This window comes from Liolophura sinensis, chromosome 9 (genome assembly GCF_032854445.1).
Source record: "Liolophura sinensis isolate JHLJ2023 chromosome 9, CUHK_Ljap_v2, whole genome shotgun sequence".
Lineage (NCBI taxonomy): Eukaryota > Metazoa > Mollusca > Polyplacophora > Chitonida > Chitonidae > Liolophura > Liolophura sinensis.
The window spans coordinates 16051172-16071511 of record NC_088303.1 but is presented as its reverse complement, the minus strand read 5'-3'; the positions used below and the strand labels follow the sequence as shown (position 1 = coordinate 16071511).

Genomic DNA, 20340 nt, shown 5'->3' with positions numbered 1-20340 from the left:
ACCAATGAAGGAACTTGAATTTGAACATATAGGCCAGCATATGAGCACCAGTACTGGTATAATAAAATGTAATTTACGAAAGCAGCACATCTGTTTATCTCATTGGATCGATGGTCTTCCCGGGAAATCATTTGATTGGCTGTTGGTCACGTGAGCCCTGGTTTTACGCGGCAAATGTCAAAAGTCTCGGAGTGGTGCCCCGGGCAAGATGACATCACGTGTATCTTCAAGGAACCGCCTGGTCCATCATTTTAGTGGACGGAATAAGAGCTAATAAATGAAATGAAGTCAAAGTGGTATAAAATGATAATGGTGCGTATGTGTTTACTAACTCATATATTTTTTTAAGTTACCGACTTGACAGTGACTCTAAACATGTACATTCTTTCATTTCAACAACAACATATACTACGGGAATTGTAAACGTTACGTTGACCGTTTTGTTAGCGAGCCCTTTCTCATTCGTAAAAGCTGGCTCCTCAATGATTTGACGTCACTCTACCACGTGACAGCAAATGACCTAACTTTACAGACTGTTTGAATTCATAATTATTTACAGGTTATCAACAAACACTAGACACATTGTAGCTCTGTAGCCCAGGGCACTGATTTACGCATACCATCACAGCCCTGTCTTGATCCATAAGCTTACCTTGAACACCTCTGTATTTCCCTTGCTGGCTTAAACGCTACTGTTGGCCACCAGGAAATGTGTCTTTTCGTTCTCATAGTCGATTCCTGCTAGGTGTCCCCATGTATCATCCCTAGTAAATCCTCACAAACATGAAACTGGTGGAAGCTGGATAAATTCCAATTGCATCCGCCATGTTTTAATGCATACTCCTCACAGCCCAGACAAGGGAGATAACTACTGACATTACTAGGAATTAGCATATTTTGTACATCTTTGTTTAACCTTTACTTTAACTGTTTGAGAAATTTTTTAGTGGTCAGTGTTGATTATGGGTTCCCTCTAGGTCACTACTGGTGTGACTGTTCCTAAACAGTTAGCCCATGTGTCTCAAAAGTTCAAATTATTCTAGTAGTAGTGGCATTGCCCTCATTGTGAGGAGTAGGCATTCAAAGATGACGGTTGGAGTTCGAATTTATTCAGTTTCCACCAATTTCATGCTTGTCAGGATTTACTAGGGATGACACTCGGGGACACCTATCTGGAATCGATAGCTGAGACGACTATAAGTAAGGACAGACACATTATTTGGCAGCCAACAGTAGTGTACTGAAGTTAGCGGGGGAAGTACAGAGGTGTTTAAGGTAAGCTTATGTGATTACATATACTTTCACAGCCCTACAGAGCTAGACACATTGCAGTTGTGCTCTGTTTTATGTGCTCTGAGTCTAAAAAATGATTAATTTATTTATTCCATTGGTGTTTTACACCGTACTCAAGAATATTTCACTTATACAAGAGCAGCCAGTATTATAGTGGGAGGAAACCAAGTTGACGCTGGGAAACCTTCATGTATTTAAGTACTAGGTGCTTGGTACTTAGATGTTTAATACCCACAATATGCTGTTGATGTGTCTACATAACTACGTCTGGTGATAGTCATAGATTTCTTCCCAAAACACTGGGCATTTTCCTTTCCCCCGCTAGAGCTTCCTTCCTCAAGCTCTGCCTGGTTTCCTCCCACCACAATGTTAGCTGCCGTTGTAGAAGTTAAATATTCTTTAGTACTGCATAAAACACCAATCAAGTAAATAAATAAATCAACTTAGAGCCTGTGTAATATTTCCTGCCTGACATTTTCTAAGTCAGTAATGCATAGTCCAGGGGATCGCATTTTTGTTGGACAAAATGGGTTCAAACCATTCATTTGTTGACTGAAAACATGGTGAAAGTTTGAAAATGACACAGTGTTTGGCTTCTTGAAGGTATCTCCCCTTTATAGAAATCTTCATAACTCTCTGCGTTAATTAGATTTAAGGTGGCAATTTGTGGAAGCGGACGGGCTTATGAAATGACACATGGTAAGCTTCTTTGGTCTCTGCCAAATCGGTCCTCACGAATAATTTGACCCACTTCAGCCTCTTACCGTTCCATTTTTGACATTATCATAGCGTGAGTGACTGCATGTGAGTGCACATGGTCTGACTGGTTTCCTTTCTCTGACATGAGGTGGTGCTAATATCTTTAGCTGCTTTCAAGAAAAACACGCAATTTGCCGCTAGGTTTCGTTTTCGGGAGGCTGAAGTTTGATAAATGGCTTAAAGCGGCGAAATTAAAACCTTCTTTGCCAGATATGAACATTTACCAGTAACATCAATTCGCTATGAAATTGTGTTTTTTGTTCAAAGACTGAGCATGGAGGTGTGTTACAGACAGGACATAAGGCCATTGAGATCCAGCCTCATTTGTTGTGGAAAAAGTGACAGTTTATTTATACATTAACTTTCTGTTTAAAGATTATTATACGTAAAGTTAATATTCCATTGGGTAATTCACTATTTGTGGGTCTCCTAATGTTCTCATTACTGGCGGCTGATCTTCGCGGTAAATTTCATGTGATTACTACCCTGTCAATAAGCCAAATCGGACTTCATTTTGATATGCTTTTGTTGATTGAAATCGTTCATTTTGACAGGTGTGGATAACGTTTGAGGAGAATTTAGATCATGCACAGAACATTCATCTGGACGTACTAATTAGATTAGATTCCAGTAGGCCTATACATGTAAGGTGTTGCGTGATTTTGGATTTCCTCAGGTGTTTTTTTTTTTTTTTTTTTTTTCTTCAGATCATTTTTGACATGTCTGTTTACAGACTGAGAGCCACAACCACATATTCCATAAGCCATTAATACATGACCAATCTATCTTAATTCATAATTTCTAAAAGTTTTAAAATTGATGTCAAGACCAGTTGCTCATGTTGTGAGCTTTAGTCTGTCTAGACTGATGCTCTAGGCTGTGAGGCAGGTCTTCACGCTTCACCTGACTGGTATCCTGAAATACATGTAACAGTGACTGCAAAGTACATTGTGCACCGATTATCAGTATTCAGTATCAACTAGGAGGCCAGCTTGAGTTTATATATACATGTAGGCAGTAATAATTACTTTAATCAGGGAAGGATAATAAAGTACAAAACTATTCAGTTTTAGTATCTCAAACTGTTGGTTAACCCCTCCCCCCCCCCCCAAAAAAAAAATCAATTTTAATTGAATGAAAAAACTGAAAGATGTGGAACTCAATTTTCACCTTTGAACTGGTTAACATTTGCGATGATGATACAAACAGTAGTAATCATCGAAGGAGATGCAGCGATAGGTGTTTCTGTCTGTCGTCCCACTGATGAGACAGAGTAACGAATAATGCTTCGTACCTTGAAATGCAAGATTACAGAACAATGGGTTCAGGACCATACCCGGCGGCAGAACTTTCATGATTCACCTGCTTCTCTTCTCAGGTTCTTGACGGTAACTCACACTTCAATGGGCTGGTATTCTGAAATTCTTGTAACACTGACTGCAATGTCCACCGATTAACAGTTTGCAGTATTAACTAGAAGGCCAGCTTGAGTTCAAATATGGGCAGTAATAATTACTTTAATCATTGAACGATAGGTAAGGTTCAAAAGCATTCAGTTTTAGTATCTCAAACTGTCGGTTAAAACCCCCCCAAAAATTAATTTCAATTGAACGAAAAACTTAATTTTGCCCAGAAAGTGGTGGTTGGTATGTGGAAAAATAACTTCTGTGAACCCCTGAGGAAACGCTAACGAGGTTCAGTGTGCAAATGGGAAAGTATCCAGTGGTTTGAAATGGGAGCTCTGTTAGTGTTTACATACTATGTCTGATATTATTCGGCTATAGTTTCAACCAGCATAAGTTGCTTTTTTCGTTGGTGCATGTCATAATGTGATTTGAAGTTGATTCGTGTTTAACTTAACGTGTAGTGTAGCTGTAGCAACACCTGTGCTAAACTGAAAGGTATGGTAGTCAACTTTCACCTTTGAACTGGGTGACATTTGCGATGATGGTACAAACATAAGTAACCATTGGAGCAGATGCAGCGATATTTGCCTGTGTCTGACGCTGATGAGAGGGTAGCGAATAATAGTTCTTACCTTCAAATACAAGATCATAGAATGACGGGTTCAGGACCATTCCTGCACAGTACTTTCATCATTCACCTGATTCCGGAAGATTGCTGGAGGCCACGTGTCTTCCAGCAGTACAAATTACCATGTGTGGAAAAGTTTGCCTGTCTAACATGCAAAGGTAGGTTATTTACTATTGATACCACAGTTTCCTGCAACCTTAATGTTGTGAAAAATTCTTCAGTATGGCAATTAAACATCTAATGAGAGAAAAAAAATTATAATCAATCAGTCGTGAAAATACCTGTGAACATACCACCATCCACGGCCCCAGTAAATCAGTACTTATTCCATGCAATCTAATTTGATTTGATCGTTTATACTGAATATTCTGCGTTAAAAAGTATTAAGCTTCCAGTATCAAGCCAAGTGATGAATACAAACCTGCTAGTTTAATAATAATTGATAATAATAATAATTTCTGTACTGCCAGAAGACAGCTGGAACATGTTCCCACGCATTGTCAGCTTGTGTAACGGTATGCGTGATGAGCTCAACATCTACACACGTAGACATGGAACTCTGAAAACATCACATCCAGGTTTTCAATTCCATAGAATATACCATTCACTTAACACAAGTGTGATACAGAAAAAAAAAAATTTTTTTTAACAATAATGAACCTGTACGTTTAACAGTCATCCAGCTGCATTGGTTAAATTGTTTTCAGATTATTTTCTCAAGAAATGTCTGTGTAGGCAAAGTGTTGGATTCCTAAGAATGATTGACATGAGTTGTGGTACCTTCTCACACTAATACCTAGAGGGCGGGCTCACATACTATACCGTGTAATTAGAAGGGTGAAACTACATGTATCTATTTCTTGTGGAATGTCATTGTGTGATAGTCAGGTATGAATTTTTATTCTGTTTCTGATATACCTGTGAACTTTACCACTTTCACTTTCTCATCTCGACTATGCTTCCTGCCTCACCTGTGTTTTTAGTCTCCATTGTTGTCAGCAATATATGTAATTATAAGTTTGTAGGTGGAGAATTTTATCTGATGAGGCCTAGGATGGGCGGGGAGGGATTCAAGACTGATATAAGTCTTTTATATTATAAATTTTCTCAGCCTCAGTTCTCTTGCACATGTAAGTTACCATGAATATAAACAGTTTGAAAATTAATGATTTATTTGGACATTTTTGTTGAATAATGAGGCTGAAGAGTGGAAAGCATTTCGTAGAGCTTTTGTAACTAACATACAGTAACTGTGCTTCTGTCTGTAGTGTAGTGACCCTCAACATTTGTGCTCTAAAGAATGCAACACAGGGTATTTTTTTGTGAGGTTAAGTATATTTTATGCTTGGCTGACCGACAACAGTTTAATTTCCTTGTTCTCTTGAACTTGACCTCTCGTGAGTATTCAGATGAAAATTGACTTAACAATCATAATAAACATTTAGTCGTGGCGAGTGTGGAAAGGTATTCAAGCATGCAGGTGATTCTTTTTACGTGATAAACTAAGAGGTGTAAACTTTTATCGTACTGTTCACATACATACATACATGTATATACATTGTACATGTGACATTTAATATATAACTGGGTTTTTCTTTTTTTAAATTTTGTTCTTTCATGTTATTTGATCAGTTATTTGATTCAGAAAAAGATTGGATGTTGTTATTAATTAATAAGACATCTCATCAGTCAGCATGATCTCAGACTATTTTTATAAGAATACAGTGAGAATCTGGCAGATCAAAACTTAGTCTGAAAAACAACAATATCTCAGTTATTCAGGAACAGCTCATGTTGAGAGTAAAATATTGGAACTAAATTTGTAGGTATAATGAAAAATTTATATTCATTTGCAGTGAGTGCTTTTCATGAGCCAAAATGAAAGACCCTGTGTATAACAAGATTATTTAGGTGAATTTAGTTATATGAAATTAATTAGAGTTAGAACACAAAGAAACAATTATGTTACCTGTCAGTCAGTATCTGGTACATTAAATTTGATTTTGTTAAAGAAAAATCGTAGCTTAGGCTAGTTAATACACCTTAGCAATATATGTCATTGCTACAAGTGATTCATTTTTTTCAATGAATAACTAACAATAATGAAACAAAAACATTTTCATCTACAATTTGAATACATACACCTGTGCAAAAGTGCTCCAGACCATAATTTATTTCATGCATCATTATGTAGCTCATTGTATGCTTTTTTGCCATTGGCTTAAATTTACCAGCAAGCAAACTGATTTAAATCAGTCTCGTCTAAAAGATCCAGTGTGCTAAAATTAGACAGACTGTCAATCTGTTGTTTCTTTCAGGCTGATGATGGCTGAGTTCATTAGGTAAATCCCAGGTGTATAATGTTGACTTGAGGTACTAAGGCCAGTCAGGTGTGGTGGGCAATCAACTGATGGCAAAGCACAGGTGTGATTGTCTGCCTACAACACTCACTAAGACGATCCTAGGGCAGGGATCCAAAAGGGCTCCCCATTAGTTCCCTGGGGCATTGTTTATAGTGGGCTTTTGTTATGACTGTTTTTATCCCGGGCATCAGCCTTGCCACGTGCTGGCGTGAAGCAGACTATCGGCTTGCCTCATCTGCTGGGATCGTCAAATCCAGAGCCGTTGTTTCCGCGGACGTTTGCTGGAGCTCGTGTCCCTTGGCCTGCAGACTTACTGACGAGGTGGTTGTGTCAGGAGTTTGGACTGAGCCGCAGTGAATTCAGCTGCTGATGAGGTTGTAAGCTGATATATCTGTGTAGATCTTTATCCCCGTACATGTGTGTTAGTGTTACTGTAGCTATCTACATGTAGCTGATTGGCTGGTAACATTTCAGGTTGAGAATTAAGGCCTGTATAAGAAGTGCCCATCGGCCTTGCAGTTTTGCTGTGCACCTTTTACAGGTGGATTTCATGACAAGTGTCAGCTTTTTGGTCGCACTTGAAACTGGTGGATTTTACCTGCTAACGAGTTTTTCGAAAGTTTTCACCTGTCCCAGCTAACAAGTGACATTACATAAAGTGAACAGCATCGCTTCAATTTCACAGCTCTCCCAAGGTAAGTTAAGTTCACCTCAGAGTGTCAATTTGTGTATTGATTTTTATTATGTTACACACATGTAATGCAGTGTTTTATTAGCATATTTCTGATCACAATGGCATATGAAGTTTGAAATTGTGTAAATTTTTCACGTTGACAAACTGGTGTGAATATTGTTCAGTTTTAACGTCTACTTACTCTACAACCTGTGGTTTAGCAGATATTTAAAATGTGCTTTGTAAAGTAATACTGGTAATCTGTTTTTACAGAAATGTATGATACAGATGAATGTGAAAATCATAGTACATACAGTTTACTAAACCAATGTCCTTTTCTGGCTAAGTGCTAGCAGAGTGTAATAACACTGCTTTGTGCTTTAAGCACTAATATCTAGTGAACACTCTATACCTTATTAATAAAATTTAAAAAATTTGTCCTGCATAATTATGGTATATATCTTAGGTATTACTCTAGTATGTACCTAAACTCATTCAGCTTACAAGCCTAAAGTAGAGGTTGATATTGTATCTTGTGCTGCTTAAGTACAGAAGTGACCACTGATAAAATAGTTTCATGTGCCTGACTCACATTGGCCTACCCTTTAAATACCTGTATTACCTGAGTACATGTGCCATGTAATGATAAAGACATAGTATACATGATGAACAATACAGACCTACGTCTATTTTATGTGTGTGGGAAATGGTATCAAGTAATATTGCAGAAGAGATATCGGAATATTGTGTACGTACCTGTGGGTTAATGATCTGTGTAGCACAGGTGAATGTAGGTATGAGCAAAACAGTACATATATCAGGTACATGTAATATTACAAAACGATATAAAACGACAATAGCCAGTGGAATTAAGTGTACATTTGGATTAGGGAGCTGTACACAACATTTGAATCTAGGTGTGATAGGGCAACAGTTGGGATTAAAAGCCTTTAAGACAGGTAGTGAAATAAAACAGCTCTCTCAAACCTTTCTGTGGATTGCAACTGGGAAATGAGAAATGGCTGAGAATCTGACCAGGTAATTAAGATAGGTTTAACTCTTCAAGTATACATGTAACAAAACTCAGTAGCAGGAAGAAGTAAGAAGAACGAGGAGAGAACAGGATAATGTGTGAAGCAGGACATAGTGAAGAATTTACAGATGCTTCTAGCTGAAAGGTGTACTAGTGGTCAAAGAAAAACACTGAGTTTAATAGAAATGGTGTTCAGTGTTAATTAAAAATGCACGTAGCTGGAAGAGAACCGGTACTATACACACAAAACTGACTTTTGACTGATGGAGATGATATAGGTATCTTTCCTGTTTGTCATTTATTAATTTAGCTTCGAAAGACTCCAACTCCTTTTCTTATACTGGCCTAGCGTTGGAGTCTCGATGCTTACAATGTTAATTTCGTACTCAACGAAGGTCCAGGCCGATTCTCTCTTGTTAGCGAACAAGTCTCGCACAAATAAAAGACAACAGCCTAAAGACCTACTTTCGGCACCCACCGCATCGCCACCATACGTCCCTACTCAGTTTAGAATAGATTTATTATAGCCATGAAGGCTCCCACGGCATACACTCCTCGGTGACTGCCGTCATCTTCCCACTGCTCCAATGTGAAGCAGGACATGTGTGTGGCTGCTAAACATGGCGGCATTCGCCCAGGAGTGTATACCCCCTTCGTAGCTATAATAAATCTATTCTAAATTGAGTAGGGATGTATGGTGGCGATGCAGTGGGTGGGGAAAGCAGGTCTTTAGGTTGGTGTCTTTATTTGCGCGAGACTTGTTCGGTAAGAAATCGGCCTGGACCTTCCTTGAGTACGAAATTAACATTGTAACCATCAAGACTCCAACAATGCTAGACTGGTAAAAGAAAACCATTTGGAGCCTTTTGAGGCTGTTATTAATTATGTTGTGGTCAGTTACATGATGCTGATCGATTAGGTTTATTTGCGACACCAATCAGTCAAAGAAAAAGAACAACACATTGTCATTTCATGTGACTGATCAGGCTTTGAACATATGATCTTGGTGGTCAAAGATAATGGGATAACCCATGAAATAGCGTGGCCATCAAGGCCCGTTAGGGCGTGTTTCAGGAAAGCACTTTTTTTGCTGATGTATGAAGAATATAATTCATGCAGAAATTCAAATATTGTTTTCCTAAGGGTATAAATGTAATTATCTACCTGTGTATAACATGGTATCATTGAAAGTTGAGCGATCTGTGATAATTGGTCTTTTACATCTGCCATTGTTGGTGTGTTCTTAGATAGGATAGTGAACATTTTTGTTTATTATTGATGAACTGTGATGCAAATTTTTCTAATTTGTATCTAAGCTATGCATTCTTTGTTATACATTTAAAAGAGATAGTAAAGTATGTGAGGTTTGGCACACAGCGCGCTCCCTCAAGCTATGGACTTCTTCTTGCATTATTCATACATACATCACATACGCCATCATTCTTTCTTAGTTGGGTCTTTTTTTTTTGTCTTGTTAATTAGATGCCCTCTAACTACCGCCATGCAGATATCTGCTCAGGTGTGCTTTGCAAGTCGAACCCGGTATTCATCAGTTTTGAATCGTATAGGACATACTAATTACTTTGTAGTTAAATATTAATGAGAGTATATTGTGATTTTTGTCTTTTGAAGATTGAATCTGACCCCATCTGGATGTGTTGACACTGAACATACATACATGCACAAATAAGGCTCCTTCACTAATATTTTCAAAATTATCTCTTGGGTCTCTCGGATACAAAGTGGGTATTAAATAACCATAGATTTAATTATACAGGGTGTCTGTATTTGATTGCATATTGAAATTTTGAGCCTATAAAAAAATATCTCCAAATTTACTTCAAAAGATGGGTCCCTGCAGACCTAAAGAGAGGGGTACATGCAGACCTAAACAGAGGGGTCCATGTGGACCTAAACAGAGATGTCCATGAGGACCCAAACAGAGGGGTCCATGCAGACCTGAACAGAGGGGTCCATGTGGACCTAAACAGAGGGGTACATGCAGACCTAAACAGAGGGGTCCATGCAGACCTAAACAGGCACAGGCATTTTTTATCACATGCTTGGTAACTCAGTAAATCACTTTAATCTGGAATCCTTATGGGGCCGTAGGATGCCCCATTTTTGACAAACCGGAAAAAATGATGTTGTGTCACCTATATCCTATGCTATTTAGTATTAGAAGCGAGGCACTCGTTTGTCATGCAAATTACGGTCCCCCTGAATATTATTACCAAAGGCCACGCATTGTGGCCTCCTGGTTGAGACATTGGGGAACAATGCCAGGTGTATTCCACTGACACTTTATGTTCAAAATGGGTTTTAAGTACATCTTTGTCAGAATTGTCTCATAATCAGAAGGAAAACAGCTGATTTAAAGGTGAACTAGGAATGGGTGACGTCATAGCGGAACAGATGCCATCTCAGGTGGTAGAAATATCTTTCCCTTGATTGGTTGAAACTGAAAGGATGGTGACCCATTTGATTTTCCTTAAGTGGGCATTTTTGTGTACTTTCCTAAAGTGCGATGTCATGGTTATCCTACATCTTAAAAATAAAAAGTGACTGTTTTTGAACTTTAAGTATGACTCTTTGTTAATACATATATATTTGGTCTTGTCTTTCTTTTAATAGCATTATAGCACTGACATAAAACCAGAATATTTTTATCCAGTTTTGTATTTTTGACTGTGTGCAACAAGATTTTGAGTTAAGATTACATGTATTTAAAATTTAAAGAGTTTTGTTTCATTATCACACTGCACCACCTCCAACCAACCCTCCCTTCACCCACCTATGCCCTTTATATTCCCATCAACCAGACCACACCTTTGTTTTGTTATATATGAGAAGGTAATGTTTCTGGTTCCCTGACTTGTGGTTCCACACAATCCATTCCATATACTGCATATAATTTATAGGTAATAGTTTTGTAGGCATTTATACAGTTTCCTTGATCAGGTCTAATTGTTCCAGCTGCAGATTTTATGCATTCATTATTGATCCTACCCTCAAATCCTGAAGTCGCTCCAAGCAGTCCTGGACCTCAACCAGGACGTAGACTGAATTATTTACGCCTGGTCGGAAATATCTTTGGAGTAAGTCCGTTTTTGTCCGCTGAAGTCGATGAAAAAAAAAAATTGCCAAGTTACATCAGAAAGCTCTCATGTTATGTACATACACCTGAGGCCAAATTAGGATGAAGGATGCATGGCGTAAAAGGGTGAGTAACTATAGCAATGATATCTTACAAGTTCAAAGCTGATGTTTTTTAGAGGACAAAGGCCATGATTTATTAATTATTCGTTATGTTTATCATTTGTGTCTGTTACATTCATTAAAGAAGGTTGTGTGTCCATGTTATCGCAGATTCATCTTTTATTTTATTGACTTTGAGGGCACACACGCAGTATGTTCCCTAGGGAGGTATTATACAAGCTTATGGGGACAGAAGGTATCAGACTCATATAGCGCATGATTGATGATATTGCTGTATGTATGGAAACCACTTCCTTTCCACCAGCGACTACAGGTATTACCGATCATGTGATCAATCATGTCCATACAGTGTTGTAGGCGGCACACCATGGCAAAGAAAATGACTTGTGTAACTTGTCCATAGTCAAGTGTTAAACATGAATCAGACCAAGGAACATGTAAGGAAATTCATCATCATCATCTGTCTATTGCATAACGGTATATAATTCACCAAATAATGACAGCATACATTTATTAGTACATCTTTGTCAGAATTGTCTCATAATCAGAAGGAAAACAGCTGATTTAAAGGTGAACTAGGAATGGGTGACGTCATAGCGGAACAGATGCCATCTCAGGTGGTAGAAATATCTTTCCCTTGATTGGTTGAAACTGAAAGGATGGTGACCCATTTGATTTTCCTTAAGTGGGCATTTTTGTGTACTTGCCTAAAGTGCGATGTCATGGTTATGTTGTTTTTAGTCAAGTACATTTCTTGGTAAAAATGAGTGTTTAATTTGAAAGAATTCACACCTTATGTCACTTGGAATTATCGAAAGCAGCATACCAGTTCAGGCCAGTGATCACCGGCGTATTGTTGGTAGTCCATTAACCACAAAGTGTTTGTCACTATGTCCAGTGTCATCATATTGTTTCAGTAAGACAGCTCTTGATATGTGTCTTCATCAACTTGCAGGTGGCACCTTTGTGATATGAAATAAAACTGAGTACAATATCAATCCAAAGTGGTAAAAAAGCCCACAAATTAGCTTTTTTGACAAATTTTTGACAAAGTGAGAGTAATCCTTTTGGGGTGTTATACTTTGCATTTAAATGATAATTTAATTAACTTGAACATTCTGGCTTCCTCTCTGGCCATTCGTGGGAAGGTCTGGTGGCAACTTGCAGATGGTTGGATATTTACTCTGGGCTCCACAGGGTTTCCTCCCACCTGTAATGCTGGCCGTCATCTTATAAGTGAAAAATTCTTGAGTTTGCCGTAAAACACCAATCAAATAAATGAACTAACTTGGACTGGCCTAATGTGACTGTGTCGTTAACCTGCCTATGTTAAGGCTGTCTTCCGAGCATACCTGGTTGACGGCTCCTCATCAGTTCATGCTACAGTCTCCCAAAGCACAGGTGCCAGGGTAATGTAACATCATGTCCATGCTTGTGGCAGCCAAAGATCAGAGAGAGCTGTTGTCAGACTGGAATTCTGTCTACATAGACACCCAGTGTATTTGACCTCAAATGTTGTCAGTTTGCTTTTATACGGTTCATTTGTTAGATCATTATACTAAAGACGTGTAATTCTTGACTGAAGGCTGATTTATTTGCTTATTTATTTGAGTAGTGTTTATTACATAATCAAGGATACTTTCACTTATAGGACAGCGGCTAGCATTATGGTGGGAGGAAACTGGAAACCCATGACCATTTGTAGGCTGATGGCAGACCTGCTCACGTACAAAGGGAGAGGAATCCAGCATAATAGTTGAAAGATGAAATGTGTAGGCCTACAGTATATATATTAAGAAGCATCCGAAATAGCTGGAAAAATGATTGCAAACTTCATTGTTTATGTTGATTTGATTGTGTGTCTATACTACTATAGGTTTGCTTCCATCTGTCAGTCTGTGAGGAATATTCAGTTGTTAGGTATGAAATTCACAATCTGTGATGATGTTGTGAGCCATATATTGTATATCTAAGTCAACTCCTAGGCAACAAAAGTCAACAGTTGCTGCCAAGGCCTTTTTGTTATGAAATTTTTCTTTTCATCGATGCCCCAGCTGTATATTCCATATTTGGAAAACAAAAGCAGTCTTTTCTGAAGAAATAGTTTTTGTGTGATCGTATGACTGCTCACTGTTTGACAACTGATCCCAGAAATTGCAGGACACTTCTGCTGTTTCTTGTCTGCTCTGTGGAATTTGTACGTAATTTCAGAGCAAACAAGGTTGTATTTGTCATGTGCCTAGGAAACTCAAACGAGAGGAAATGTTTCTCTCAGATCAACAAATGTGAACAAGCTTTGAAAGATTACTTGCATTAAGAGCATAAATTTACAGAATTTTCCAGATTTTTTGAAATACGGCAACACTCTAATAATACACTGGCTTTGTGTTTTTGTGGAGCTTCACGCTCCATTCTCTGAGTTGAATAGATCAGAGAACAGAGGAATAGACATCGCAGGCTCCATGTGTTGTCATGTCAACTTTATAATTAAGACATGAATTTTATGGAGTTATATGGTGTGAGGAATGATGTGGGCTTGGCCGTCTCATTGATGTGATGGGCTTTTTGTGTTGGCAATGTTTGTAAGACACTCAGTGTGCTAGATGAGAATTTTTAATTGAAAGTTTTGTGTCAATATTAAGCTGCGGAAAAGGTTAGCTATCTTCCACAGTCTGTTGCTTTTGTGTAAGTGTGTTGTCCACTTCAAAATGGGCTGATGTTTGAGAGTCACACAAGTTTTAGATGATCTGCGTGAGTAGGAAATGTTTAAGTTTGTTTTGGTGTGGTTACATAGGTGTGTTGTGGTACACATGTATCATGGACCGAACTGGTGCTTCCCAAGGCTGCTACTGTAGCAAGGCTGTACTGGTCAAGGATTTAGTTGCTGTTTTATTTGAAAAAAAAAGAAAGTGAAGCCAGTAGGACTGTGTAATCTTTAATTTTCTACTTTTTCATTTCATTTATTAGCCAAAAAAAGAACAATTTAAATTTTTTCGAAAACATATTCATTTGATGTTTTCTTAAAATATACCTGTGCTGAGAAGCGGTAGGTCTGACATTGTACTCATAACGTTTAGTGTTCTGTGTGTTGTCACTGATGTTTCTGGAGGCTGCTGTAGTTACTGTACTTGTAACATTACATGTAGGTGTAGGCCTACTCTGCATCATCATTGCTATAGTTACTCATAGCGCCCAGTCTGTTACTGTGTTTCGTCCTTCTGTGTGTAGAAAGAGTAAGACTGTGTTTAATTGGATGATCCAACTCTGGCTCTGTCGCCTAGCATATATTTACCTGCTTTAACTTTCAGGCTACACAAAGGATCACCGGAGAAGAGTTAAGCAGGTGTGCACCGTTGTCCTGCAGGTTAATACCTGAGATGTTTCCGGGGCTTTGTCTGAATAAATACTGAAAAACTGAACATGTTTTTTTATTTAACCTTTACTTATCAGCAGATTTTGCTCTACATTTGCTTAGTTTCATCACAAATACCCCTCTTTTTCGTTTGCTTTTTTGATCTGTGCATCAGCATCTTTTTTAAAGAGGATTTGTTTTTTGAAAATCTACCTGTTAGTTTTCAGCTCAGGGCTAATCACTTTAAATTCGGACGAATGTCAGGAATGATGTTGACCTTTTATTTTAATACTTATGTAATTAACACTGTATTCATTGGTTTAATTTTTTTGGAAATAAAATATCTTAGCCATGAAAACCAAAACTCATATCATGGTAAGTAATTGGTAATCAGAAGAAGGGAAAAACACATACCAGATGCTAATGATATCTTGTATATTAATGATTAAGCAGATGTCTTGTTAGGTTAACCTATCAGACGAGGAGGTTATAGAAAAGTGTAATTTTTATTCTGTACATCAGTAGAGAGACCTGACGTGAGGATGCATATGTTTCTAATTAGTGATTATGAAGATAAATTTGTTGTAGTCCAAATTTTACTTTACTTGAGTTGACTGCCTGGTGTGTTGTTAAGATGCGACTAGAAGGTCTTGTGATGTGGAACGAGCTTGAAGATACCTTTTTGTCGACACAGTTCCAGTGACTAGAATCTACATCTGATTATGCAAATTTTTTGTCTGACTTTTAAATTGCCAACTTTTTGGGCACACATCTCTTGTGTTAACACTTCGCATTTTCTTACACTGCGTAAAGGTTTTCAGCATGGTGGCTGTGTAAAGTGTATTAGCATTTTATTCACTTATTTCACATGGAGCTATAAATATTCATAGCCCATTGGTTTTGTTGATAGTTAAGGGTATTAGTCTTGCATTTGATTTCAGGCATTGTAACATGTACTTGTCACACTGGAGCGCAACTCTCACAGGCGTGCAATCACTGTCGGAGCTTAGAGCAATAAGCTTCTGTTTGATTGCAGCTCTCGCTGTTTTGGTTTGGGATTTAAGCCAAAAGGTACCTACATTGAGGATGGCTTAAAGAAAAAAACAAAAAAAAAAACACATAAACAAAAACAGACCCTTTATCAGGTTACTACCATAAAATATTTTAAGTAGTTTTAAGTTAGTGCATTGTTTTTAAAGGCTTTTTAAATACAGATTCAAAAAACATATATATGTTGCATGCATGTGTTTGATGGTTTTGTTCTTTTGCTTCTTTTTTGTTGTTGTAGTTTTTATTCTATATTCCAACAAACTCCTTCATATATTACACATGTATATGTCGCAGATAATCGTCAGCCTGACCAGTGGCCAGTAGACCATTGTACATCTGTGGTGTTGTCATTCTAGGAGGATATTCTAAGTAACCAAAACCTCATCACTGGGGTCCGGGAAGTTTGACACATATATTCAGTTAAGCTGATTAAACCAATCAATTAGTAAAGTTTCAGCGATTAGTATCGATTAATGGGGAAAATGTTTCACACTTTTAGCTCACCTCATGTGATTATGTTCTGAAAACCGGGGGCCAGTTTCACAAAGATGTTGTACATGTACCATAATCGCACATATAGGACACTAGTAAGGTACTAGTAACGTGTAAAATATCGTAGGACAAATGTACAATAAAAAAAATGTCGTATGCCACTTTGTGAAACTGGGCCTTGATCCCAAGGCTTTGTGGGAGGGGTTGGGGGTTACAAGACAATAAGTCAGGCACAGTGACTTCTAACATACATGTAGTTAAATGATGGATAGCAAACTACATTGCCGAGAAATCATCATCAGAGTATTAAAAGAAGAAAGACAGCTGAAGTTTGGTGTTGAAGTTACATGTATATTAATGATGAGAGGAGAAAAGTTTTGTTGATTTGTTGATCGCATTGAGACTTGATGAAAGTGATGACAGCAGTTGATTGATTGAACAGTATTCAGATGTGTAAAACTCTTTTACAGAACCTGTTTTGTTAAAGTTAGCGGTTGTTTTTTCATTGTTTGTTAGATAATGCAGTAAATACTAAAAATCATGCAAGAAATTAATATGCCCTAAACGACCACATATTTTGTTCATGACTAACATGCCCATTTTTCCTGATTACGAGAGCTCTATTCATTTTAGAAAGGTGTTCTGAGGTTTACTTGGAACATTAAATGATATTCTGCTGGAAAGTTGTACGTTTCAGCACCAAAAATATTATTTTGTCACATTTGCTTGCCTCTATATTGTGAGCGAAATTTGAGGTCATTTAGGGTACTACTGTTAAAATGAGTGACTGCCTAGTAGGCATTGTGCTAAGACAAATCTGCCACAATATGAAAGTTTGTTGAAATGAACATAGCACTGTAATGAAATTCTAGAGATTGACTAAGCTGAAAAAAAAACGGCTTTGTTGAATCGTCCTCTGGCAATTCGAGTAGTTAGCCATACCTGTGACCAATACATTAAGTTAAATGTACATTATTGATTTGACAATAAACTGTTTTAGTTTTTACATGCTTGCATGCCATTCAGTGCTATAGATAGATACTGTGTTTTAGCTGCTGCCATGGTAACGGTTTGTCATTTGTTTTAGTTTTTTCCTGATTGGAAAATTCCTTCAATTAGTGCTTGGCACAAGTAGTTGTTCCTGGATTTTCTCAATGTCTTGTTTTAATACATGTATATTTAGCCAGGTCAAGTAGGTTTATATGTCTGTCAGTTGTTCAGTCAAATTTTTAACATCTTTATCATATTTAGACCATTCAATGAACCAGGGGTCCAAATTCAAGATAGCATAACTTTTTTGTAGGGTTTCCACGGGTTTGCAATGGTTTCTCTAAATTGTGCTTTTTACGTGGATATGGAAGTTAACATCTACTGGCAAGTTATGTTAGTCTGTTTTATTGTCACCAGAGTATTGCAAACATATTGTTTTAGGTTACGTATGACCTGGGTTAGTGCAATAATGCTTCAGATTGGTTTGTATTCTATTTATAGAGCCTGTATCAGAGTTTTTGTTTCGCCAAAAATCCATATTTGCTGATCAAATCAAATTTTCAGTATTTCTGTAGTTTCAGATTATTGCTTTTCAGTAAATATTAGACTTGCACCAGTACTATTTATTGTGTTATAATAGTTCTTAAGTTTGCAAAAGTTATAGTGTATTCCATGTTTATAAACTTTAGGAAATTATTGTAACATTGGAATGGTAAAACTTGCACAGATTATACCCATATTTTGTGAAAGGTAATTAGTTGGATGATTATAGAATTGCATTAAAAATTGAATGATTTTTCACCTGATATCTCCAGGGTAGCCTCTTTAAATTCAGGCGATGTAATCTTTTAAGAGCTGGTGAAAAATCAGAGGAGGGAAACTGACAAAATGCCAGATAAGAAAACATATGGTAAGCATGATTTCAGCCAAAGGCCATCTTTCACCTTTGTCCTTAAAGTTATTGAAAAATGACATAAATACAGAATTAAAGAAAAATGAATATGGAAATCTCTGCTTACTGGATGATTAGAGGGCAATGATTTTCCTTGAGTATGTGTATATATGTGTCTCTTACTATTATCATACTATTGTCACCATGCAGGCCATTGTATCATGCACCGTCTACTTTTGGCTGAATCTTCCTGATATTGATGAAAGTGAACTTTGTGCCAAGAGATTTTATTGTACAGCTTTTATTGATTCATGAAGTTGGAGAATTTGGCTTGGATGAAAAGATATCCAAGTTAATGTGTCTTGCAAGTTTTTTCTTAAAAAGAAATAACCGAACAGTCAGAGCCGTGTTACTTTTTTATAAATTTTTCTTTTTATTCTGGCAACAGATTGATTTCTGTTAACAGCTACTTGTGAAAAGACATTTTAGAAAAAGGAGAAAAATCTGGTAAAAAGCTTTTTCCTTTTGGGAAAAATTAGGGAATATTGTCTCAGGTCATAAATTCTGTTCACCAAGATTGCCTTCATTGCTTTTTAATGTATTTGTTATTTTTTTTTACACCACATTGACAAATTGTTTTCTTGCTGGACAATACTATGTGTTGGTCAAATTAAAGCTTTTTGTTTCAGGTCATAAATGGCAAAGTTCACTGATCAAGTCATAAACAATTCCCCTTACACTTGTGATATCTGCAATTTGCTGGAGTTAAAAAGCTGAATTCCACAGTTTTGTTGTGGACACAGTTTATAAGTGCGTCAGTGGAATCCAGGTTGGATACATCAGTTTGAACATGTAGGAGCTCTCCTGTACCATGAGCTCTAAACAGTGAATGAATGGATAATTCTGGCTTAATGCCACATCTCCAAGCAATGATATGCAGCTACAAAATTAAATGGACTTGATTTTGTGCGAAATTAAAAACAAACGCTCACAGTGTCCCAGTGAAGAGTTTCAGCCGATGTTGGGTAGACAATTCTTTAATAAATCTCAGAAGGGCTTTGCTAAACAAAAAATATGCAGCAAAGTCTTATTCTCAGACCGTGGCTATCCCAAGACATTTTTATTATCAGTTCTCTTCCCCCCCCCCCCACCTCTGACTATACTTAATACATTCTCCAGCCCAACATTGTACTATTTTCACTTTATTATTTGAAATAACCTTAAAGTCTGATTTATTGCAAGAATCTGTGTTTATCCACCATAAGAAGCCACCCTAACAATTAAGAGCAGACAAGTGTTTGTCTTCAGGCCAAAATATCACACGTTCAATTCTAGTGGCTGAACATGCCATACAAGCTTCTACAGCATGGTTAATCAGAGAATTGTACGTCAGTTTCATATTCCGAATGTTGAATTCCATTTTCTCGGCTTACAAAACTCTTAGGTTTTTTCTACATGCATATCATGGTGACCGACTTCATGTTCACTTTGACATGAGGCATTTTGAAGCAGGTTTTTTTTATCTTTGAAAAAGAAATTTTTGAGAACAGAACAACAGGTTATTACATTGACTTATGTCATGTACTATACATGTACATGTCATGTTCTTTTTTTTTTCCTCCTCAAATATTTCCTCATATCCTGTCAGCAAATCAGGTTTAAATTAGGGCATGACAGAAACAGTGAATTTATTTGTAGAATCTGTGTGTTTTGTAACTAGTGGCTTTGAAATATCTTTACTAAGGTTTATTAAAAATTTTTTTTGTGTGATAGCAAATTTTATTGAAGAGGACATCCTATGTGACAATGAAAATTGCTAACAAGTAGACTTTATCTTGCTTTTTTTAGGAAATATACTTACGGTAGTATTGAGTTATTGTATTCTTGATTATTATCCATGATTGTGTCTTCTGACAGAATTTGAATCAAACAGAATTGGTTGGGATAGTTTAAGGGAATATAATCAATTCGAAGTTCAATATATGCAATATTAGATATCTTAATCATGGGCGATATATGTGCTGAATAAGGCAAGTGGCTATGCAAATGGTTAATGTGTTAAGAAAAGACAAAACTGTTGACCGTAGTGAAGCTTGCATCTGCGTGTGTTTATTTACCAATAGACTTTTTGTCAGTCACTTGAAAGCAGATGTCACAAACAACACGATTGAGCATTTCTGATATTCCTAG

At 37.1% G+C, this 20340-nt stretch overlaps 1 protein-coding gene across 3 annotated transcripts in view; it reads left to right on the top strand.

The window, feature by feature from the left end:
• The first annotated feature begins 211 nt into the window (after positions 1-211).
• The window catches only part of LOC135475487 (rap1 GTPase-activating protein 1-like), a 193720-nt gene continuing 173591 nt past the window's right edge, over positions 212-20340 (top strand). For all 3 annotated transcript variants that reach the window (XM_064755407.1, XM_064755405.1, XM_064755403.1), the window contains exon 1: positions 212-312. The gene's annotated coding sequence lies outside the window, so the exon portion shown is untranslated. The remainder of the gene's footprint in view (positions 313-20340) is intronic.